At 39.8% G+C, this 25,946-nt stretch overlaps 1 protein-coding gene across 1 annotated transcript in view; it reads right to left on the bottom strand.

The window, feature by feature from the left end:
* SCFD2 (sec1 family domain containing 2) overlaps positions 1–25,946 on the bottom strand; it is a 408,506-nt gene that overhangs the window by 312,377 nt on the left and 70,183 nt on the right. The gene's annotated exons all lie outside the window — the stretch shown is intronic.

Below are 25,946 nucleotides of genomic sequence, written 5' to 3' on the forward strand. Positions count from 1 at the left end.
TTGAGATCATATAAGCACATATGACTGACGGGGTTAAATATTAAACTATGTTTTGCAGAAAAATCCTTCACAGGAAGACAATTTAAATAATATATGAATACTGGGGAGAAAACCCAAAGCAAATAAAAAGTAGCACAGCTAAAGCAGCAGTATAAATATGAACCAAAAGTTCCATCTAACCAGTCTTAACGTCTCTGACTGATTTACTATGTTTTCAACATCTAGGCATTGGGAGAATATTTCTGACATGACACACAAGGGTTGGAAAAGCACCAGTCCCATCTTATACGTTTTTCTGCTTGGAAGGAGTGTTCCAAAACAGCATTAATGTGACCTGCCAGTGTCTGGTCAAGTCATAGACTCGGAATTCAGACTCATCAATGTCATTCACAGAGCCAAGGGGAGATCTTTATTAAAAGTGTTCCACAGGTGACTATGAAGGTGGTATGGCCCATAACAACCAATCAGACAGTGCCTTTCGTTTTCTAAATTGTACTACAAAAATGAGAGTTGGAATATGATTGACTGCTATGGGTAAAGCCTCCTTGCCTGCACAGTTACTTGCAGAACAGTTTTCCTAAATATATAATTTAGTGTGGACAGGGGGAATGAGACAATTTTCTCAGCTCACAAATGGGGTAAATTGCCTTTGAATATACACAGTAACTTATTCTGCAGAGTTCTGTGATACAGCCTAGCACAGTGCTATACTCATCTTCTAGAGTCAGGCTGAATGTTGGGTCTGCATGTGGACAGATGTTAAAAAGAGATCCAAAAATGTTCCTACCAAATTTGAATTAACAAGAGAATCAGGATATTTATCTGGATATAGCTCTGAATGTAGTGACTAGCAATAAGACACACTGAAGATTTCATGAAACCGGCTGCTCTCCACTTAAAACCATGTTAACCAGTGGCTAGGATAACGTACATTTATTTTTCTTTGTTCTTCTCTGTATTCTGCTTTCATTGTATGATGAGGTAAAACATATACAGACACAGGTAAGGGAATGTCAGATATAGCAGGACTGAATCTCTCTATCAATGAGCTGTTGAACAACAGGAAGACTCGGACATAGTTCACAGGAATGTGGTGGACTTGTGCAGATCTGCTGGCTTATGTCGTTGGGCTGCATAATACTGTAAACAAGAGCTGTATAGGATAAAGTAGATCCATTGTGCTGCAAATAGACACAATAAGAAGATGGGCGATAAGAAAATATATATTTATACACACATATACACACATATATATATATATATATATATATATATATATATATACACACACACACATATATATATATATATATATATATATATATATACACACACACACACATACATACATACATACATACACACATACACGGAAATATACACACATACACGGAAATATACACACATACAGAGTATCTATGTGGGCAGCATAGTGGACTAGTGGTTAGCACTTCTGCCTCGCAGTACTTGGGTCATGAGTTCGATTCCCGACCATATCCTTATCTGTGAGGAGTTTGTATGTTCTCCCTGTGTTTGCGTGGGTTTCCTCCGGGTGTTCCGGTTTCCTCCGGGTGCTCCGGTTTCCTCCCACACTCCAAAAACATACTAGTAGCTTAACTGGCCGCTATCTAAATTGACCCTAGTCTCTCTCTCTCTTTCTCTCTCTCTGTGCGTCTGTGTATGTGTGTGTGTATGTTAGGGAATTTAGACTGTGAGCTCCAATGGGGCAGGGACTGATATCATCAGTTATTTATATAGCGCCACTAATTCCGCAGCACTTTACAGCGAGTACAACGCTGCGGAATTAGTGGCGCTATATAAATAACTGATGATGATGATGAGATATATATATCTTCAAGAGTGTTCATTTAAAGCTTACTGGTTACGACTTAATCTGGGTATATGCTAATGCAATCTTACTTCAGATGCTATTTCTATATTGGTTGTAGCAACGATTGAAGTCCCGGTGAGCGCGCACAGTTATCTATCTATACGATTTACTATCCGATCTACATCTTACATAACCATCTGCTGAAAAGATCGCGACTGTGCACACTCTACAGTTATCTGCTTACGCTGCTGGTCGTGAGTGTGTACACACTTCCACAAAGCCTGAGGTCCCATCATTTCTTGCAATGCTAAGGGGGTAACATCTCCTCCAACATAATTCACTCTTCACTAAATCTAATAAATGATACTGGCAGCTGAATATTTATAACTGTTTTCATGGGATCATGTAAGGAATACTGGCTTCTTAAGCTAAAAAGGTCTTGCCAAATAAAATGTAAAATGTCAGCTTGTAAAAGTTTAAAAGTAGCATATGACACTGGAGTAGGTAAAATAAATATAAACCATTATAACGTTCTTGACAGAAAATATCCTGCCAAAATGCATGAAAGATTGATGAAATTGGATGAACTGTTTCTTTGAGTACATCGAACTGAATAGTTCAGAAAACAGGAAACATATTATTTGAATAGAGAGAAAAGTAGGTCCAGGTTAGCAAGATATCTAAATATTTGAAGCGGTCAAGTCGCCAATTGTAATGGAAAGTAAGTGTAAGAAGCTTGTGTGTGGAACCAGGAAGATGAAGTGTCAGCGCCTGTATTTTATATGCATATATTATAAAACCCACAAGGAGGTCAAATGCAGTCAAAGCCGAAGGTAAAATTAGCTAAGTGGTTTACAAACGGCTCAAATGTCATCATTTGCAAATAATGGCAAGTTTCATTCTCAATGACATAATTATTGGGATTGGCCTGAATGTGAATAACTAGCAGTTTGACACTGGAAATAAAGTGGCAAAAATGGTGCTCTTGATGAGTGGAAAAATAACAGGAACAAAATGGCAACTTGACTAACTTGGCGGCTTATGGAACAAATGCCTATGACACATAGGGGCGTGAATACCAAGCCTTATTGATTCTCATGACATAGGTTCTATAAATAATGCGTTTACGGTTTTGTGGGTGATGCCAGGATTACACCAATATGCCACAGCTTATATAGTTATAATTTCACCATTTTGCACTGTGCTTGGTATCTTGGAATCAAGCTCAAACAGGGCTGCCCATAAGCTAATGAAGCCCTACAAGGCAATTTATGGCTGAACCACACCAGCATTCAGAATCTCCATATATTCCATTGTATGACATAATAGTTTTAAGACTGCAAGAACATAATTTAAATATATACGGGGCCTTGTTCATGTAAATGTTGGAAGGGATCCGAGGTAGACTGAGAGAACAGTGTAGTAGTCAGACAAATCAAATAGACTTAACACTAGCATCTCATATATAATACAAACCAGCAGGTCATCAGAATGGAATAAAGGTTTACTTGCAAATAAAACAAAGACTCATATCCCCAATTAAAATAAAATAAATAAAAAGAGAAGGGTTCATAAATGGGTTAATGACCATGTTCTTACATCTAACGTGATTGCTGGTAATAAACGTTTCTGGCCTTGTCACAGATACTCCCACACAAATGCACTATTTCTTCTTGAAAACATCCACCTCCTTTCTTATCAGCAACTCCCACGTTCTTGTGATGTCTTTTCCAAAATCCTGCAACCACTCTCCAGTTATAAACTGAGCAAATTGCAGTCACCCGTACAATATAACTGCTACTGCTTGACAGATCGGGGTTTCCTGGCAATTCAGTGCCCTGAAACCATCCTGCCGAAACATTACCAAAATATTTCACAGAGGTTAACACTATGCAAATATATTGTCTGGGGCAGTTTTACAACTCATGCAAAAGAATTTTGGGCTCTGTAAAACAATGGTAAATCATTTCTATAGGAGCTGGCTTGTTAGAAATACATTTGGTTGTATGAATGCAAACACTTGAACCTAGCATTCACTATTTTGGATTTTGAACAATGTTTTTCACCTTTCACTAATAAAATGTTCCATGTTCTTTATAATCTTGTTACAGGGAGCAACTTGGTAAATGTGTAATTGGTATCAAATTAGTCAATAAACACCTTGGAATATACAATAGAACCTTTATTACTTGAGTGTACATATTTTTTACATTTTGGTAATAGAAAATGTTTTTCTGGCTTACTCGTGTTCTTTTTTATATTCATATTTCCCATTTGATAATAAACTCTTGTCTACTGACTATTTCATCATTGGAAAACATGTGACTCTCCAGCAATTGGCTAGCAAAAGGTTCTGGGACTTGTAGTTTCACAACACCCGGAGAGACCACAGGTTGTCCAGGCCTGGACTATATGACAAGAAGCTTTAAGGGTTCATTCACAACAATCCACTGTTCATTCCTTCAACACCTGAAAAGCTCACTTGAAATAATTTACCAGTATTATGCTTTACCAGTACAAGTGACTGCACTGGTAAAGGTAAAATGAATGGACTGATGTGAATGGTTCAGTATTCTCTGTGTAATATGGTTGCGTAGACAAAATAATCATTTATATCAATTTTATTCTTACGGGTTGTGTCCTGGCTGCATTCATCGCACACCTACAGCCTTAATACAGACATGCATATAATGATGAGTTACAGGAAGGAGGTGCAGGCTGTTGTGCAGGGATCAGACCCCTCTACACTCTCCAGTGGGACTTTAACTATACATAAGAGCTGCTAACATCACCCAAGCTTAGCTATTCAGAGTTTGCTATATAGCCCCATATCGGCTTCCCCAAAGAGAACTATGAGGACAGCGGTATTGATCACTAGTGTACTATGCCTGAGATACCTGTTTAAGTTGTGTGTAGGTGACAGGTCCACTGAAAAAATTTGCAAATCAGCTTATGTCACTCAATCAGTGTTTTACTTTCCCTGTGCACACCCTTCCTCAATGAAAGGGGGACTTTATTATGTAAAGGTTCACAGTCTGGCCATCCCCTTCCATGCTGCTTCTTACCTTATAGAGCAGACAGGCAGAAGCGGAGGATGTCGGTCTGTGAGCTCATATGATCATAAACATCATCGACCTTGCAGCAGCAACACTTCCAGCATCACTGATATGGATTAGCAAAATGCAGGTGATGTGTATGATCACATGACCACACAGGCCAACCTCCCCTGTACAAGTTTAAAGAGCAGGGGGAAATGAATTATAGGGGAGGGTAAAGGGGGTAATGAATTCTAGAGGAGGGGAGACAATGAATGAATTACAGGGAGGGGGAATCACTAGGGATGCTGATGGGAATATGAATTACAGAGGAGTATAAGAGGGGATCGAGTTCTAGAGGAGGAGAGACAATGAATGAATTACAGGGAGGGGGAATCACTAGGGATGCTGATGGGAATATGAATTACAGAGGAGTATAAGAGGGGATCGAGTTCTAGAGGAGGAGAGACAATGAATGAATTACAGGGAGGGGGAATCACTAGGGATGCTGATGGGAATATGAATTACAGAGGAGTATAAGAGGGGATCGAGTTCTAGAGGAGGAGAGACAATGAATTACAGGGAGGAGGAATTACTAGGGTCACTGAGGGATATATGAATTACAGTGGAGGGTGGGAGGGGAATATGAATTACTGGGCAGTGGGAGGAGGTAATTATAAGACAGAGTGCAGTGCTTGGCTGTAACATCATAGCCAAGCGCCACAGTCGCAGTCTGAGGAGCCGAGGACGCCACTACCACCTCCCGCCTGCCAAGGTAGGAAGCAGAAAATGAACAAGAGGCGGAGAAGGCTGTGGGGAAGAAATGAATTACAGGGGAAGGACCTGAGCATGACGAGGACACAAGTGGCAAGTGCTCGTGGAATCTCTGGGGTAAATGGCTGCGAGTGATGTGGACAGTGACCCACCTCCTGCAGCAGGGTGAGGGGTACAGGATGACGATTGGCCTAGGCTACCTAGAAATAAGTAGTGTTTTTAAATGATGTATTTTAGCAAACTGCACAACAGGATCAAATTAATACACATGACCCTGTGAAAATATTCACAACAATAAGTTTAATCGCATTTAATTTTATGTGCTTATTATTTCTTATTGGTGAGTACGCAGTAACCAGAGCAGACAGGAAATTGAAACTGTATTCATTAAACGCCTATATTTTAATGGACAATATTCCTCTGGGGTACATAGTTTGCCAAAACTTGACACTGGGAATCATGCCATTCTACAAACTCTCTTATTAAATAGAGATCACATGCTCAAAAGAGTATATTCCAAAGTACATAAAAGTTTAATTAGCTTTATTTAAAAAACCCCACAAAAACTATATATATATATATATATCTATATAATATTCCAAGAGGGACTGCACTCAAATCACATCATTTAAGCTGTGCAGTCCATAAAAATAAGAAAATACATACATGGGTATTCAGTGTATATGAACTAGAGATGCTCACTGACCCCCGTGTTTTGGTTTTGTTTAGCTATTTTTTATTAAATTTCATTTTTTGGGGTAAAATCACATAATTTCGTTAATATTTTGTACCTACATTATTATTAACCTCACTAACACTAAATTCCAGTGATTTCCATTAAATTTTTACCATCTCACAGATCACAATATGCTTTTCATACACTTTCAGCCAAATACTGCAGAGATCTGGCTGGATGGTAAGCGACAGAGCAATGACTCAAACACACGGCAGTTCCTACCACATCTAGGACACATTGGCACACAGCAGTGGCAGAAAAGAAAAGTGGGGCAAGATGGAATTGTCCTTGGATCATGAAAACAGTTATTGTTCATTGGATCGCTCCACCTGTTTCTTGGATAAGTGAGGTAATTCTACAGCTAATACATGGCAACGATCGCTCCACCTGTTTCTTGGATAAGTGAGGTAATTCTACAGCTAATACATGGCAACGATCGCTCCACCTGTTTCTTGGATAACTGAGGTAATTCTACAGCTAATACATGGCAACGAGCGCTGACCCCCCCGGGATGCGTGCTTTTATCAGACACACACCAATCCAGGGTGCCAGACAATGCACTAAAAAGAGCCATTGAAATTCTCAGCAAAAAGCCAGTTCATCAGTGAGCTACGAATCAGCCCCAATTCCCACAAAATTATAATCTAGTTAGGTACCTTTTATGTAAAGTGCCGATTACAAACACAACAAAACACGTGTGGGAGAATGTGCCCTCTAAGGGGCTGACTACTAGACACAAAGACATTGCATGGATGGCTATCCAGGGATGTCTGCCTCTCAGGACATTCACGCACTCTCGGAACCTGTGCCAATATGTCCACTGCCCCTCTTACATACTCAGTGATAGGCAACCCAACACACTAAAAAGGGGCCACACGGACAGCCCTCTAACCGTCAAAAGAACCGCACATTACCTTTAACCTCATTAATAAGTCAAAACAATACATTGAATTAATGAGTCACTTATCTGTAATATCAGCAGGAATTGTAAATAAGTGTCACAAGCTACAACAAACAAATCTGACAATAAAGCAAGAAGAAGCTGGGGGCCGCAGGTCAAGGCACACAGGGCCACATGCGGCCCTAGGGCCCCCTGTTGCCAATCACTGCTCTAAAAGCACATTAACTTATTGTGCAAGTTCCCAAATTATTTACCAGTTACTTCAAGTCAACCAGGCACAAAATCGACTCAAACTGATTTATTAAATGAATGAACAAGACACAGTTTTAGTGTAGATAACAATTACACTTTTGACATTTCTATCAGTAAGAAAAAAAACAATAACAGGATTCTAATCACGGATGAACGAAAGTGTGGGTGTGAGGGTTAATAACCTGAAAACAGAGACAATACTTCATTGAGCCTGCTGGGCATAATAATTAGCACAGACATCCTTCACAATCCAACAACTCGTGTCATCGGTGAGACTCACTTCAACAATTACACTTGGAAATTATTCTGCTAAGGTTTATATGAAGCACTGGGGGTATTCAATTGTCAGCGTTAACGCTGAAAAACGAGCGCTCAAAAAATATTACAGTTTATACTGTAATATTGCGCCCGAAAAGCGTTAATACGGTAGTTTACTCTTGGAATTTCAGCTCGTCGCTCAGGGGGCTGCGAGCTGAAATTCCGCGAGTAATTACCGTATTAACGGTAAGATTTTTTGAGCGCTCGTTTGTTAGCGTTAACAATTGAATACGCCCAGAATCAATAACCGGTAGTGTATTTGTGCTGTATGGGGTAACACTGTATCAGCTACCACTACGTGAACTGCAACACTTTTTCCTATGGTCTTTCTTCATTTATCATATCCCTGTTCTCTGTTGCTTAATGTTATTTTTACAACCTAAGTTGCATTCACCAATTTAAATGCATTAATTCTTCTGCTTTAAAAGGGCTTTCCACCCTCTCGGTACTTGATGCACTGATGATTACTTTAGAATGCACTGGGTAATACATGACCTGTGTTATATCTATGGGCAACAAACTTGCTTAAATATAACTAGGCAACAATGTGCAGGGGAAAGCTAAACAGATGCAAACAACAACGAAATGCAAGTTGTAGTAAGCATTTACATTCAGTATGTGAACGTAATCCAAAGGTAACCACCACCCCTTTTCAAACACAAATATATATTGAGTTTTGCAAACGAACAAGGCAGTCAGTCCCTTAATGTCATCACTTAGTAACTGACAACACTGATTTTGTCTGTGCAGATGTTAGTAATACGCCCATCAGGAACAGATCAGGAAGAAATGATTAACAAAAGCCTGTGCAAAAGGTAAGCAATGCTTGTGATTAAAATATCACAAATTATCCATCAAAAAGGCAAGCCGAGACTGTTAGGAGCATTATAATACCATAACTCACAGGTCATACATAGGGAATGATGTCATCTGGAAAACATATTTATAATTGTGCTAAATGAAACCATTTCAATATTTAGTCCTCAGAACTGATTTAGAGCACTCCGTGTTGGGGCTGTCAATGTGTTAATACATTACTCTATTAAGAAAAAGTCATTGGCCAGTTCATATCCAACCTGAAAATGAATAGTCTGGGGAGAAAACTACAACACCACAGTTATGACGTACCTTCAACAAAGAATTGGGTGATTTATGTTTCTAATAATATTTCTTAAGCAGTCTGTCACAAATCTTTTCCTGTTAAACACATCTTATCTTCATGTAAATACGTTTGGATGGCTCTAGCAAGACTGGACTATACTTGCGATTATTGTGAATACCATAGTGATTTACACTAAAGCCTTATTATAATATTGTGTATGCATGTTTTACTTTTGACCATTCACAGTTCACTCTATGTTTGCATTAAGTGCCGACATATACCAGCAGATGGTCCTGAATAGGGACCAATTGACCCTATTTTAAGGTATTTACACTGTGTTCACCGCAAGGTGAATAAAGTGATGGACAGCAGTCCATGGGTAGATGTAAAACCGCATGACTTCTGTACAACGGATTGCTGTGACATCACAGGATGCTTCCAGCATTGGTATCCCACAATTCCAATTGGTGCATTTGACAACAGTCTGCTTCAACTGTGGTCTTTACAACCACAACAATAATAGATTAACAGAATAAATACATGGGCTATATTTGATGTGATTGCTTTATAATTATTTACAGAAAAATGCAATATCATCTATCTTTGATTAGTCCCTACAAGCAAAGATAACCAATATAATGCTTATCAATAGTGATATACTCGGGTACTTTGAGACTGCCTTCTTAGGTCAAAAGCATCTAAACGCAGTGTGGGGTCATATACTAGTCCTGAAAGTTATTTTATTTCTCTATGTACCAAACACTTTATGACCACTGTTAGTTAAGCAAAACAGATGTATTTCAGGTTTGCAGAGAGGATGGTCTTAAGGTTGGAAGCTCTAATTGGCATGATAATTCTATATATAAAGTCTACTGGAAGTGGCTGGGAGCCTCTGCATGAGCTGGGCATATCTGGCAAGATTTGATTTGAGCTGTCTACATTCATTCCTATGATGCTTTGTTCCGCTACTTTTCTTTTGATTGAAAGCCCAGGTACAATGCTTTTGTGCAAAAAATGTGCACTAAAAGGTGCAGAACTGGCCCTCCTCTAAAGAGGAAAGGCCCTACTCCCTGACCCTTCAGGACCAAATGGTCGCTTAGGGGGTAAGAGTCTTCAGAACCCCTTCGCCGCAAGGCAAGGGGACCCCCTTTTGTCCATGGGATCTGCCAAAGCTTCACCCAGGGCACAACAACTTGGGAGAGAGGGCAACAGTGGGTTCAGGGGACCGAAACCTCAGGGCCACACAGCCCACCCCTAGATCTTAAGGGTAAATCATAAGGGCTAACCGCACCACTAAAATTGTGAAACAAAAACCATAAAAGTCAAAGTGACATACAAAAAAGGAAAATAAATGATGAGTGGGTAAGACCCCAGCCTAATGGCTTCTTGCACAGCCAAAAGGACAGGGCAAAGGAATAAGGGTGGTGCACAATAAAAAGTGGTCCAATGTGCAGGGTGCCAACATAATCACGTGTTTAAGGTGCTAGACCAGTGATTTATGGCACCCCTGGGCGGCCACTAGAACCAGGTTTTCAACGTCGCTCCCCGGCCCCTGGACAGAGGACCAAGTTTAGCTCTGTTGTAACTGAACTTAATCTTAGCCAAAAGGCTGAGAAGCGAATGTCCCGCTACTGCTGAACCTCCCTATCAATCATGATAAATATCAACTGATGGGGCTTCCATCCTCTTTAAGGCGATCCTCTGCTGGGTAGAGACTCATCAACAAAGATGTAGAGTAATAAAAAGGTATCAAAGGTTATCACATGAATATACAATTTTGGATTCCAAACCAGTATAGTCAATTGTATGTAGGTTAAAATAAGATTTTTGATGATTAATATTCTTACCACGGAAAACTGTATGTACAAACAGGCTTATTCATAAACATGTGGAAAATTATGTCAGCATACAGCAATCTAACGAATGCTAATATCAGATTGGTTTGTATGGGTTACAGCACATATTTTACAGTCACAGATGCCCATCACTGGTCTACATAGTATTTCATCATCATCATCACCATTTATTTATATAGCGCCACTGATTCCGCAGCGCTGTACAGAGAACTTATTCACATCAGTCCCTGCCCCATTGGAGCTTACAGTCTAATTCCCTAACACACAGACACACACACACCCAGACAGAGAGAGAGGGAGAGACTAGGGTCAATTTTGATAGCAGCCAATTAACTTACCAGTATGTTTTTGGAGTGTGGGAGGAAACCGGAGCACCCGGAGGAAACCCACGCAAACACGGGGAGAACATACAAACTCCACACAGATAAGGCCATGTTCGGGAATTGAACTCATGACCCCAGCGCTGTGAGGCAGAAGTGCTAACCACTACGCCACCGTGCTGCCCCAGTATAGTATTTAAAATATTATCTCAGAAAAGGTTTCTACATTTAGGGGCTTTTGATAGTTTAGTCACATTAACGTGCCCATCTCTATACTGGACATAACATCATCACCATTTATTTATATAGTTCCTCGAATTCCGCAACCCTGAACAGAGAATTTTTGTCATTCACATCAGTCTCTGCCCCATTGGAGCTTACAGTCTAAATTCCCTAACACACATATACAAGGGTTAATTTTGTCAGCAGCTAATACCAGCATGTTTTTGGAGTGTGGGAAGAGACTGGAGCAGCCAAAGGAAACCCACGAAAATAGATAAGGGCATGGTCAGGATTCAAACTCATGACCCAAGTGTTGTGAGTCAGAGGTGCTAACCACATATACACACACATATATATACAGGGCGATTCAAAAGTCGCAGTACACCCTTTTATTTCAAAAACTCTACAGGAAATTGGGAAACCTGAATACTCCAGTAAGGTATGGGTGACGTGGTCTATCTTTTACGGTATGTACCAAACATGGGCGCCATCATGAAATCGGCCAATCGGCCCAATTCCTGTAGAGTTTTTGAAATAAAAGGGTGTACTGCGACTTTTGAATCACTATATATATATATATATATATATATATATATATATATATATATATACATACACACATAAATATATACACATGCATATATACATACACATACATATATACACACTATTAGGTTGATACATATTATAGTTCTCTATATTTACAAGTTAAACCGCTCTGAATGCAGGCATGTAGAATTTCCAGTCATTTCCTCTCCAATTGGCATTATTATATGCAATACAGTGGATATGTGCATTATTTAATCTATAGGAAAGTTACAATTGGAAATATTGTCTTGTTTTTTTAAAAATAATAAATCATCAATGTAACCAGTGAAAATATGTCAAATATGTCAATAAGTAATTGAACACAAGTACCCACTCACACAATCAACCGCCTGTGCCTTTAATAACACACTATCTGCGGGGAACAAGCAATTAATGACATCTGCAAAACACTATTGAAAGAATACAATTGTGTATGGAAGTCCCAAAGACGATAAAGCAAATTAACCACGTGCTAACCAGATGGGGGTTAGTGGGAGATTGTGATTGATGGATTTGTACATGTGATCCCAGAAAACTGTAATATAACCCGGTATGTCTAGCAGATTTCACCACAGCAATCAGCTATTAGGCAACTTACCTTACACCACAAACATGCTCATTTATCTTTTGAAGGACTCAACGACACTTCACAGAAACTCAATGTAATCTGCATTGAAAATTACACATATTATTAATGATGGTACTGGTCCCACTTATGTGTTGAGAAGTGACTGTGGTATGGTACAGTTTTTAAAACAAGAGTGTAAACAATGTGGGTTTTCTCCCTGCTTACATTACTTTATATATATTTTAAAAAAAAATATTAAAAGGTGGTTTTGAAACCTTGAAAAAGTGAACAGCATAACAGCAGCAATGAAAACTTCAATTTCCGTGATCAGATCTTGGGGAAGATCCAGTCAGCATTAGCTATTGTTATTTGGTATATACCAGTAACAGCCATAGACCCAGATAAGCAATTTCTCTACTTATATTTGCCTTATAATTGTGCTTAAATTATCTCTATACTGGGTGAACTCCTCTCCTTTCCCTTTGTTCTACATGTGACATAAATGGGCAGGGTCTGTATCTTGTGTACAGACAGAGTCAGAAGAAAAAGGTCCCTCTTGCTATTACCAAACCGCACAGAAAACATTTCACTTAGGCCAAATATATTGTTACCCTACAGCATGTAATGAATTACATTTATATTACCTAAAGTAGTTATATATTATACATTTCTTCCATGACAAGTTTTGCTACCAGTCACTCTGATTCGCACAAAACTAAGAACATACCGATAGTTTATTTGTAGCAGACTATTGTTGGTTCACATCAAAGTCATGTATAACACATCTCACAATACACTTGATTCTTTACGGTATACCACACACAATGTACAAAGCAGAGGCGTAACTAGCGAGCTGTGGACCCTGGTGCAGGGAGGCGGGGAAGAGGGAAGCGTGGAAGAGGGAACCGGGGATAAGAGAACTGGGACCCCCGAACCTCTCGATTTGCCATGCAGTGGGCCCCATTATCTCCACGGCCCCCAGTGTATGGCACCTGCCACACCAATGGTAGTTCCGCCACTGGTACAAAGATCCTGATGGCAGAGTTTCCAAACGTTTGCCATCTTGTAACTATACAGTATCATATCCATTATACAAACACAAAATACACATTATATACAGAGTCCCATGCCCGCCTTGCGCACTCACAGCTGGTGCCCTTATGCTAGTCCAGCCATATACAAGAACAACTATCGCTTACATTAATTACAGCACTAAGGTTGCATCACTTCCTATAGTGAACGCAGATAGCTTTTGTGGACCTAGCGCCTCGTGAAAAAGAAAAACCCCATAATGACTGCAGCTACTTACAATGTGATGAGCAATGCAGATTGTAATAAGGGGGTCAGTAGAATGCACATTAAATCTAAATAGGGCAGATCATTTACGGCTTACTGTGCAGTAACTGGATGATTAGACATAAGTCACTCTAGTTGCTGCAATCATCACGACTTGCCACTCATTTTCTCTACAGTAAATTCCTAGTGTCCAACATGTCAAAACATAACAGAAAGGTAATATAGGAATGGGCAACTAAAGCAAAACTAAATACGGTCAAAAGCTGACCCCTAGAATAAGTAAAAATCTGCATATTTTTCATAATGTGTTCAAATTTGGAGACTTCTTAAACAGAACAGAATAAAGGTGTTCTAAGCAAAGTCCAAAGAGCAGAAAGAATACATAACACCCATACAAGTGTAAGAAAAAAGTAGTTCATTTCCAACACATTTGGTAAAGACATAGAAAGAAGGGAAAACGGACGTTCACAATACAATTAAGGATGAAATGTTTACATTTGTGTGACAGAGGCATCCAGAGTACTGTGGATACTTAATACCCCTTCAGAGTACATGCCTTTGTTTTGACTCATAATCATTTAACACTGATGTTTAAAACCGTAATTAAGAATATTGGTCACATTATTTATTTACTTTAAAGCTTGAGAGGCCAAGTAATTATCAACTTGAATTTCACATTGAATGTTTATAATTACTATTGTCCTAAACATTTAGCAATCTGCCACATTTGATATATAAGAGCACATGATGTATTTCCAAATGAACTGGCTTAACCCAACCACAAGAATTGGCCTTTATGTTTTATACATGTGGCCTTTGGCAAGGCTGATAAGATGCAGAAAATCTATGTCTTACAGAAGTGTGTGACACTATCTACAGTACAAACATAATGACGTGTACCTCCATCAGCCTCTCAAACTGCTTTATAGCCAAGTCAATATTCTCTATAAAACGGTGTATTTGACATGAGATAGACAAAGGATGTATAAATTCCTGTCTTGCAATGGGCCATATACACACGGGCAAGACGTAAAATCTCAGTTGTTGCCGCAGTGAGCTGCCAAAGTGGGTGGGTGGGCACTACTTATAGTTTAATTGTTCAGTTGCCAAATGTGGATTGCATAAGTAGTTGTTAAAAGTTTTCCTGAAGGCATTGGAGGTTTGGGGAGCTGCAGAGTTTAGGGCCTTCAGTAAAGTTTCTCCCAGTTTTAATGGATTCCATCTGCAGTGTGTCCTTTGGTTATGTGAAGGATCCTGGTGGTTTATAGTAGATGATATGGTCTGTGATGTACACGGAGCACTGGGTTTTGAATTGTAGGTGTTGCTAGATTGGAAACCAGTACATGACTTTCAGAATTTTGGAGTTCATATTTTTCATATTACATGTATTTATTGCATTATCTGTTTTTGTGTCTTGTTTATATAATGTATTGTTTATTGAATAAGAGCATTACAATAAAATGACATTTAGAGCCGTTGATATGCCATATGGTCCATCTAGGAGTGTACCATGCATTCTGTGTTTGGATCTACCAACTTTGCGGCAAAATGTCCCTAAACAAATTATCCAAATGCTGCCCAGTAAAGGGAACTTCCATTGTCTATTCTGTAAGAAACCAAAAGAGCAGGTAAGGACACTTTGCACATAGTCCACAAGCATTAGTGTTTTAATGATGTGTGGGGAATGCTCAGTACATGTGACACCAGTGCCTTAGAGAGATGCCACTCATCTCATTATCATGGCAGCGGGACATGTGCTTCAATAAAGGCTACCCCATCTGTAGTTTACTTCCAACTCCTGACCTTGATTGACCATGTAATGACTCACTGCTGCCCCTCCCCCTGGCCCTTGACCTGTTCGCGACCTTCAGGTTTGCTGCATATATCCGATAGTAGGTGTCAGTTACTGTTAATGTCACACACATTTAAAGCTATATGCACATTTTTTTAAAATACAGCACGGTAAGTGCCCAAATACTACTATTAGTACATCTTTAAAAATCCGCAATTTACATTACGTTGCATTGATCATAAAAGCGAATGTGGGAATGTTTGTTTTTTCACTGTGTTTTCAGATCTAATATAATATACGCTAACAATCTCACATAACTGAATTTAAAACGATCACTATTATAGCACATATCAGTCAATAGAGCGCAAGATATTCTGTTATACGTGATATTGTCAATTAGTAGGAACACCATAAGCACATAACAGCTCTTGCAGCAATCTGAAACATGCGTGGTCTGTACCTACTGTTTAAATGTGGGAATGTTTACCTGTCGTAACAAATGAACTTGGTTTAGAACATCCTTATTTACCAAATACACATATTTATGCATCTGTATAATGGCTTTTAAGCTGGGTACACACTACAGAATATTCATGCAATTACTGAGCAAGTCACATATTGCATGATCACACGAACATGTTTTATTGCACCAAGGCACACTGTATTCTGTGATTTGGTTTTCTAAACTTCCTAAAAATCACGATCAATGATAGAACGATGTCAGTCAAATGTGGAAGTGTGTACGCACTCGCAACCAGCAGTGTAGGCAGATCTCTGCAGAGTCAGGATCCTTTCAGCAGATGGTTATGACAGAAGAAGGTAAATCATGTAGGTGTGTAATCTGCTCTTTTGGGCTTTCAGTCGTTGGTAAAACAGTTACCAAAATCACATCTGCAGTAATTTTCTGTAGTGTGTACCCAACTTTAGAGCTTACTTTGGTCTCAGGAACAATAACTCAATGCAGTGCAAGTTTACATGTAGTCTATAGCCAGGCCTTATTGCACACTGCTTATTGGGATTAATAATGTACCATAGTACAGGGACTGTCCGGGACTCAGAGATGCACCGTTAAATCAGAATGCACTTCAGCTATTTCCTTTGACATGGTGGCTGTGACTTAGTTACTGTCTTGTTTGGATTCTGCATTTTTTCCTATGGGTCTCATGAAGCTTTTTATGTCTGTACTTGAAACCACATTGGCCACACAATGTCATTTTCCACTTGCAAATTATCTGAATTGTAGACTCTTCACATAAAAAGTGTTGAAAACACCTAGATTGAAAAGCTCACATAACCTATATTTTAAAAGTTATGACAAGGTAAAGTAGTAAGAAATTTCTTGTATACTCTATTACCAGAAACTTGCAATAAATGTATTTTTTTGGAGTATTCTTTATGAGTCAAACTAGAACATAAGTGTTTTCTGCAAATGTCTCTTCTGAACCCTGGCGAAGAGCATTTGTTGGCATCTATTTCAGTGTCCGTTAGGAATTTAGTGTTGTGCTTGTTATTACTTTCAATGTGGGAACCGCACCCTGTCCTTTCCAATCTCACCCATATGAGGTCATTATCTGCTGTTTTGTTTCATTCACTGACTGAACGTTAGACAACGAGTATAAAAATTTAACGTAAAATATTAAAGAGCAAAACAAAGTTCATGAGGGCACAGGAGCAGTGTCCCAGTAGAACTAACAAAGCTGCAAGTTCTGCCTCATGTAACTGTCTGATTGTATATTGAAGGGACAGCACAAATTAAAATTCAACCAGCATCAGCTAGAGTATGCACAACCCACTGCTATATACAGTTTTAAGGAGACACTTTAAATTTGAAAACAATATATTTTATGTAGCACACCTATCTGAAACCAAATATAAGCAATATCTACAATATAAAATATTTGTTAAATCATTTTGTGGTATCCTCAGAGGCAAGAATGTCAATATAATCATGCTTTCCTTGCAAGAGTCCAAGCTTGTGTCAGAAGTCCTGAGTTTTGAACATCCGGATCAGGACCCTTGGGCTTAGCTGGCTTAGTAGACGAAGGTGACGCTGGAGCGGTGAGGAAGCTTCTGCTCATCTGGGCCTTACCCGCAAGAGTGGTACAGGTTCTGTTGGTACTGGTGGCCCGAGCACGAAACTCAGAATTGGAGTTTGAACCAGAGATCTCAGGACTTGAATCTACTGCAGCAAACTCAGGACTGGAACCAGTCAGAGGACAATAAAGACTGAGACCTGCACACGGACACACGGACCTGGAACCAGCTACAGGGAACACAGAGCTGGAATGAAACACAGGAGACTCAGGACTGGCATCTGGAGAAGCAACCGACGGAAGACTGAACTCACGGTGAGGATTGTGAGATGGATGCAGGAGGAGGATGCCGTGGACAGGACCAGAGGCACTTTGTACTGCTGACAGGAGATACTGCAGTCAGGAACAGAGCACTTGGTAATGCTGATTGGAGATACTGCAGTCAAGAACAGGAACAGAATCAGAGCCAGAAAACCTTCCCCTAAAGGATGAGCGTTGTTCTGGGAACATACAGCCAGCAGTTCCTGGTTTAAGTAGGGTGCCCTGTGCACTGATAAGACTGGCTGAATCAAATGACTGAAGTTGCAGGAGACTGGTTTGCCAGAATGAATCATGTGATACAATCCAAGATGGTCACGCCCATAAAGCAGAACCGCAGGAAGTGTTTGTTTACAGATAGTGACACAGGGCTGAAGAGTGCCATAGGAGGAGCATGGATGGCCGTGAGGTGACACCTCCAGACCAGGTATCTAATGTGTGACAGCTTAAGCTCAGCACTAATAAATATGTAGCTATTAAAATACTACAGAACAAGTATGGCCTGCCACAAAGCTTATAACTGCTCCATCACCCACTGAGCATGTGCACATTAGGACTCTGACTTTATATTTTCCAGTACAAGTTCTGTGTGTTCCAATGAGGTGGTCAGATAACTGTGCATTGCAATCAAACAGTTTTGCTGCAGAATCTCAGTAGTAATAATACTCACTATACCTCCCTTTCCTCCAGCCAATGCTCAGCGTTGCAGGCAGGGTCTTAAACAGCTGATTACGAGAAATCCAGCTTCACCACAAACAAACGTATACAAGACTCAAACATTTGTCAACCTTACAACATACAATTTATAATTACACTTTACGAGTTTTGGGTAAAAATACAAATTCTGCCTTAGCTTTTAAACTTAACTAAATACCTATTGTTAATTTACACATTTATTGCAGGACAAATATTTCAAGGTCAAGGATGATGAACTATGATCATTGTTTCCATTTGCTGCAGTCTAAGTAAGAGATTTTTGCTTGGTAGTTTCACAACATACAGACACAGCTAACAGAAATGTTCAAAGACCTATTTTAATATCTATGAGAGTTACTGGGTAGAGTTGTCAAGTATATCAACATAAGTTCTGAGTTCTGAAGAAAAAGATCAGACAAATCTTATGGAGGTAAGAGGTCTGCTTTCTTTGGTCACTTTAGATACAAAGTCAAATCACATTAAGACATCTGCCCATATGATGTTATTGAGGCGTCTAATTTATTACTAAAACTGAAAACTTAAGCTGTAAAACATGTGCATTAACTTGTGAAATATCCTTCAATATTCCTGTAATACCCCCTATAATACAGCTCTAAGAAATGGTTTCCCAATGTTCCTCTCTGATTAGCAGTATGCTCGCTTTGAAGTGATCTGACGCAGTATAGTGAACAAAGTGAGGGTCTGATTATGTTCAACATTATTTAGTCAATGGTTCAAAGACCTAGAGATTAAAAATCATTTCCAGATGTACGAGTAGCACTCAACTCCGCCTACACTACGTAAGTTAGCGTATAGTATATGCTGGTGTAATCAATTCCCATTTGCATCATCATACATTTGTGTTGTATACGCATCTGTATTCCTCAACCAATGCTGTATTTTTCCCTGAAGAAATGTCTCACTCAATACAGTAATCATGTGTGTTCTACAGGTTGAAATTTCTCTTATGGAGTGGAACCAGGTGTCTTCAGAAATAATTACAAATAAAACCTGACTTGTTGTCTGAACCACTGATGCACCTCTCCCTGTTTCGATGTCTCTCTGTAATCGCTACATATTTGTATAGTACATAAACATGTGCATTCCTGAACCATGCCTATATCCCTTCTGTGACCATGCCCAGTCCAATCATCATACATGTGTGCAACATGACACTACTGGGGTACCTTGTCTGCTTCAATCAGCAAACATGTGTGTTGTAACCTGTTACCACGTAGCCTCCAATCATTATACACCTGTAACACTGCACTACTGCTGTACCTCTCCCTGTTACCACGTAGCCTCCAATCATTATACATGTCTGTGTTGTACATACATCTGTAACACTGCACTACTGCTGTACCTCTCCGTTACCACGTAGCCTCCAATCATTATACATGTCTGTGTTGTACATACATCTGTAACACTGCACTACTGCTGTACCTCTCAGTTACCACGTAGCCTCCAATCATTATACATGTCTGTGTTGTACATACATCTGTAACACTGCACTACTGCTGTACCTCTCCCTGTTACCACGTAGCCTCCAATCATTATACATGTCTGTGTTGTACATACATCTGTAACACTGCCCTACTGCTGTACCTCTCCCTCTGTTACCACGTAGCCTCCAATCATTATATATGTCTGTCCAATCATTATATACCTGTAACACTGCACTACTGCAGTACAAGAGACAAGGAACGGAGTTCAACTTCTAGTGACGTGGGAAGGCCAAAAAAGCTAAATATAGTAATAAGAAAATAACATCGACACTAAAGTTATTTTGCAGATAATCTGCGTTCAGCACACACCCTGATCAGGAGCTGTGAACTTGATCTACACAAAGAAGAAGAAGTTGAGCTTAAATTTTGCAGTGCGGCCCAGGGGCCTTTTACTACACCATGACTCCCTTAAAAATAATTACAAATTTTGGAAAAGGATTGGTCTTAATGTGTCTTGCGGTAATTCCCTGCTTATTGCTGTGTCCGGTCTTGCACCCCGTCTTCTGCTCCATTGCGAAGGGTAGCACCCTCGTGATACACCTAGGAGTACCGTATTTCCTCATGTATAAGGCGCTCCCATGTATAAGACGCACCTTAATTTTGGCCCCAATGTTTGAAAAAAAAAGTATTGCCATAGCTGTCAAAAAAGGCAGGGAGAGTGTAATACATACATGTAATTGATCACAACCAGAGCAGCCAGGCAGCACACTCTCCCTGCAATCGCCCCCCCCCCCCCAACCCCGCTGCCATTGTACCTCTGGCCCCTCCTCCTGGATCCCTGCTGCCACTGTGCCTCTGTCCCCCTTCTCCTGGATCCCCGCTGCCACTGTGCCTCTGTCCCCCTTCTCCTGGATCCCCGCTGCCACTGTGCCTCTGTCCCCCTTCTCCTGGATCCCCGCTGCCACTGTGCCTCTGTCCCCCTCCTCCTGGATCCCCGCTGCTACTGTGCCTCTGTCCCCCTCCTCCTGGATCCCCCCCCGAATCCACTGTAATGCTGCCCTGCTCCACCTCGATTCCCCCTGCTGCCACTGTAACGCTGCCACCCCCTGCATCCCTGCTACCCCTGTATAAGACACACCCAGGTTTTAGACCCAAAAGTTTTGGGGAAAAGGTGCGTCTTATACATGGGGAAATACGGTATATCTTTTCTCAAGAAATGCATAGTCTTTCCCCTCAATATTTCAATAGGATTATACCACATCTGTATGACGCACATGATATTACATTTTACGGCATTTAAAGAAATACATTTTTGTGCGCATTCTCCAAACTTCTATACCTAAACCAATCCTGATTGTTTAAATGTGAGTTTGTGAAACTTCATGGCCCTAATGTCCAAAACCTTCACATCGTACACATATAAAAAGCTAATGATAAAAAGAATTAATGATGTTCTTAATGGTTATTTCTGGGAAGCGGTCCAGCTGCATAGAACACATCTGCATGATAAATCCCAGTGTTCTTTGTCATTATTATATAAAATAATCCTGGAAAGATGATGTGTACCATATTGCACTGGTCAGCACACTCGCCCCCACAATAACAACATTAAAAAAGGACATAAAGGTAAAAAAATAAAGCTCTAACCAGTACAGGAAATGGAACGTCATATATGAGCAATGTCCTTAGAGTTAGATAAACACAAGGTTTTGCTCTTGCTGATTTTTAAAAAAAAACCAGAAAAAAGTCTTTAAGGTCTGTTAAAACCAAGTGTTGTCGTATTGGTCTGTTGTTTTCAGTGCCTTTTAAATAACATATCAACTGCAGAGACTGAGACACCCCACACATTATTATTGTTGTAATTCCCATATTATTTATTATAAGAAATCATATTTTACAGCAGAGACATGTTGATATTGCTTGTGTCAGTACTGCCAAATTTTCCTTTTTTTTTTTACAGTTTATTGCTTTCTTCAAGCTTGGCATGGCGGGCTATAGCATATGAGTACAGTATGTAACATGTCATTTGATGCAGAAAGAATATAGTTAGTTCGCTGAGTGCAACACTTAGTGTGACAAAAGGAAAATTAAATACTCTGCACATCAGACCCAACTATCCACCTTATACAACCCTATATGTTAAACCATTACAACGTTACACGGCCAGCATATTAGTACCACTAGGGAAATGTGCAAAGTCAGCACTGCAATAGAATGAGAGAAAACACTATCTAACTATATGGTATTTTAGAACAGTAATGAGAACTAGGTTAAACTTAAAACACATGTCCAAAATATCTCTTCTACCCTGTGGCAGGACATGATGTTTAACACTCAAGGAAGCTGCCAAACCGAGCCCTATTTACCAAAGCCACCACTAATGTTCATACAGCCCTCCCCCCAGTACAACACCTACTACCAGTGAGAGGGGGCAGTAAGGGTCAAGGGCACAAGCAGGATTTGTAGAGGGGGGTTTCCACACCATGCTGCCAGTGGGCGTGACCAGCATGCATGGGGACGTGGCTATAATTGTAGACAGTGCCTGGCTGCTCTCCAACTCTTCCTATCCCCATAATATACATGGTCAATTCTGCGTGCACTACTGTTAGGTGCACGCTGCTCTCCCTTTTCAAGCAGAGCTGTGTGAAGCGGGGGCAGGGTCCAGCCACCTCAATTATACAGTTCCCCAGGTTTGGAGGGGGTTTCGGGGCACTAGTAAACCCCCCCCCTCCCCTCGGTTTGCCCATGAGGGTGTATGGTACACCAGAAACTGGTGTCTCCACTACCTCTGCATTGGTACGACCCTAGTACCATATATAATGTGGGATATACCGAGCGCGGGCTTGTTTTTTTTTCTCTGGTTTTGTTTCAAAATATTGCCCTTTTGTCATAGCAGCTGTCCATTAAGCCTATTTGAGGCACATTTGGGTGTGGCTCACAAGCCAGCCTTTGCTAGATGTAAACCCCTATACCTGGGAGGTGAGTGCATCTGATTTTAACTGCATTTTAATAGTGTTTAAAGCATATAGGTCAGTGTAGGACCTGCATATAATGAGGTGCCCTTGACGTTGGGATGCAGGCGTAAGTCTTTTGATCAAAATATGAACTAATACCTCATGTTTTCATTTTGCTAGACACACACAGATATGCAGTGCTAAGAATAAGCGCTGAAAACTGTCTTTTTGTTTTGTATACATATATGGGCATTTATATTGCCACGCAGCTGGTACCACATACAATATGGGATATACTGAGCGCGGTTTTATTGCCAAGCAGCTGGTACCATATATAATGTGGGATATGCCAAGTGCGGGCTTGTTTTTTCTCTGGTTATTTTTCACCAATCTATATATATCCAAGACAGGTGCTTAAAAGAAATCCAAATAGAAGCTGTGCAAAATGGGTTACTGTGTCTTGTATATTACCAATAAAATCTAAAATAATAAACTCCTCAAACATAGCACATCAGGCAAACCACTCTGCCAAATAACCCCGCTAACTAATAAATACGTTGACAATATAACATATTTAAGGCATAGCTTAGCTTCATTTATGCTTCATGTTCTTCTTGCACATAATAATTACAGAACTAGAAAGCGGGTTCCCCATGGAGATCGTCATCTTACTAGTAAGAGTAGGATACATCTTGCATGTCTTTGGAGTGTGACTGCGATAAGGCCATCCTTTAGAGTGCATTAAATCAGACCATGCTGCAATACATGCTCTAAAGATTTGTATATTGTCTACATATCCATCACTTAGTGGGTGTATTTGGGACAGCATTACACCTGGTTCACTATGATAATGAGCTTTTATTCTATTTATTTGTTGTTGTTTTTTGTTATAGCTATGTGACTTTTTCTTTATTAGACAAGCAGTAGTAGTCAAACTGTAAGGCACGAACAAGTTTCTATATTACAAGGTATATCAATCTAAATATTATCTATACTATAATGAACACATCTTATAAAATACCCAGTTAGTTGCACAAACATAGCCAGACATGTATTGCTTGTGAAACTACAATAAAAAACATGTATTATGTAATCTTCCAAACCATAAATTGCAGCACTGAGAACCGGTCATGGTGTTAAATGTTAAGCCTTTGTATGTTTACAAAGGACATGATTTGTGGTTTGCCCGGGTTACAAAACAACATTACAATATTGGCATGCACATCCATGTCTAGAACGTCCAAGGACAAACAGTGTGATACAATACATGTTGGTACCAAAGTGTGTTAGAAATTTCTAGCTGCGGTAATGACAGTCTATTCTGCATCTACCTTACACTTTACAAGGAAACTAAAAACAGAAATTAACTGAGTGTCAGATATTCTTTTTGGTTAATTATTTAAAGATCGAAAAGAGTTAGAATTCATACATAAAGAAAAAAATAAAATGAGTCCGAGGACAACACATAATTTGTCATGTAAACAATACATAAACATTAGTTACATTTCAGACCACTAAACACTTTTCCTTTTGAATGGAGAATTCCATAACGGAAGAGAACCTAAAGGTTAGGACAGCAATAGGGTGTAGGGAGGGAGGAAGAATATAGCCAAACTACAGAAAGGGGAAGGGGGACTTGAGGTGTGGAGCATAGTATGTGAGCCTCAGCTACATGACAGTCCATATGAAGTCATGTCTGGGTGGTCAATAGGGTCTTACAATGTTATCTCATGGAACATGAGGCTGACGCCTAGGCCACTTACCTGCCCTGTCATGTAAACATTAAGTCATCCTTCCATAGTTTTGCTTACTCTTGCAATCCACAGTTTAACACTATTTCAGTTTAGCGAATAGCCTCAGGCGATGCATCTCTGTGGGATGTTCAGACAGTAAAACATAACTGATTTTTGCTTGCTGATTTTGGGGGGAGAAGGGGTACACCAGCCTCGTCTAATTTCTATTACATTTTGGTCCTGAAAGAAAGCCATTGGCCCTAGGTCACACTGAGGAAGAGGAGACCATGGAGCAAGGATCTACAGAAGCATGGAAGAGCCCAAGCCTAAGTGTGTTAATAGGGCCTTTAATAATCCAATCCACTTTGTCAAAGGCCTTATCTGTGACGGAGGAGAAAAACAATGCAGGGATGGAGTTCTGATTGACATAGTGGATGAGATCTAGTGCTCTTGTCACATGATCTCTTGCCTCTAGTAAGGGTTGAAGCCAACCTGGTCTAAGTGATTGAGGCTCAGCAACATCTCCCCCATGTGAATAGCAAGATTTTTGCAAAGACGTTATATGAACATTCAGTAGTGATATCTGCCTATAGCTAGGGCAAGCCTCCAGTTCCCTCCCGTCTCTAGAGAATAATGTGCGAGGTGTAGATATTTTGATAACCCACTTCAATATTGAAATTTTTTAATTATAAACTATTGTTAGGGCTTTAAAAACTCAGACATGTTAATATACTCAATCTGGAAATGTTATGTCACTGCCATTGAAAGGCCTACGTCAATAAACAGAGCTCTTCTCTGCTCTTTAGGAGGCCCTCACCCAGCTAGGGCCTGCAATAAATATATTATCCACAGCCTAGAGACTGTGTAAGATAACCTATTGTTATATTATCAAGGACAACTGCATGGAGAAGCCATCGCTGCATCTCTTTTAACAAAATGTATAACAATAGTTTTTCTTATTATTATTTTGTTTGCACAGCTTGTACAAGGTGAAAAGTTTATAGACTAAACTTACATTATACGTGCACGTAAATAGCGCCTAATGTTTCAGACCACTCTCCTATTTGAGGGATAAGTAGTTTAAAAAAAGAAATAATAGAGTGGACTTAGTTAGTTGGGGTGCCAATGGGTACTCAATCTGTGTAATTATAAATATGATGTATTTTTACCATCATG

The sequence above is a fragment of the Mixophyes fleayi genome, chromosome 1 (genome assembly GCF_038048845.1).
Source record: "Mixophyes fleayi isolate aMixFle1 chromosome 1, aMixFle1.hap1, whole genome shotgun sequence".
Taxonomy (NCBI): Eukaryota; Metazoa; Chordata; class Amphibia; order Anura; family Limnodynastidae; genus Mixophyes; species Mixophyes fleayi.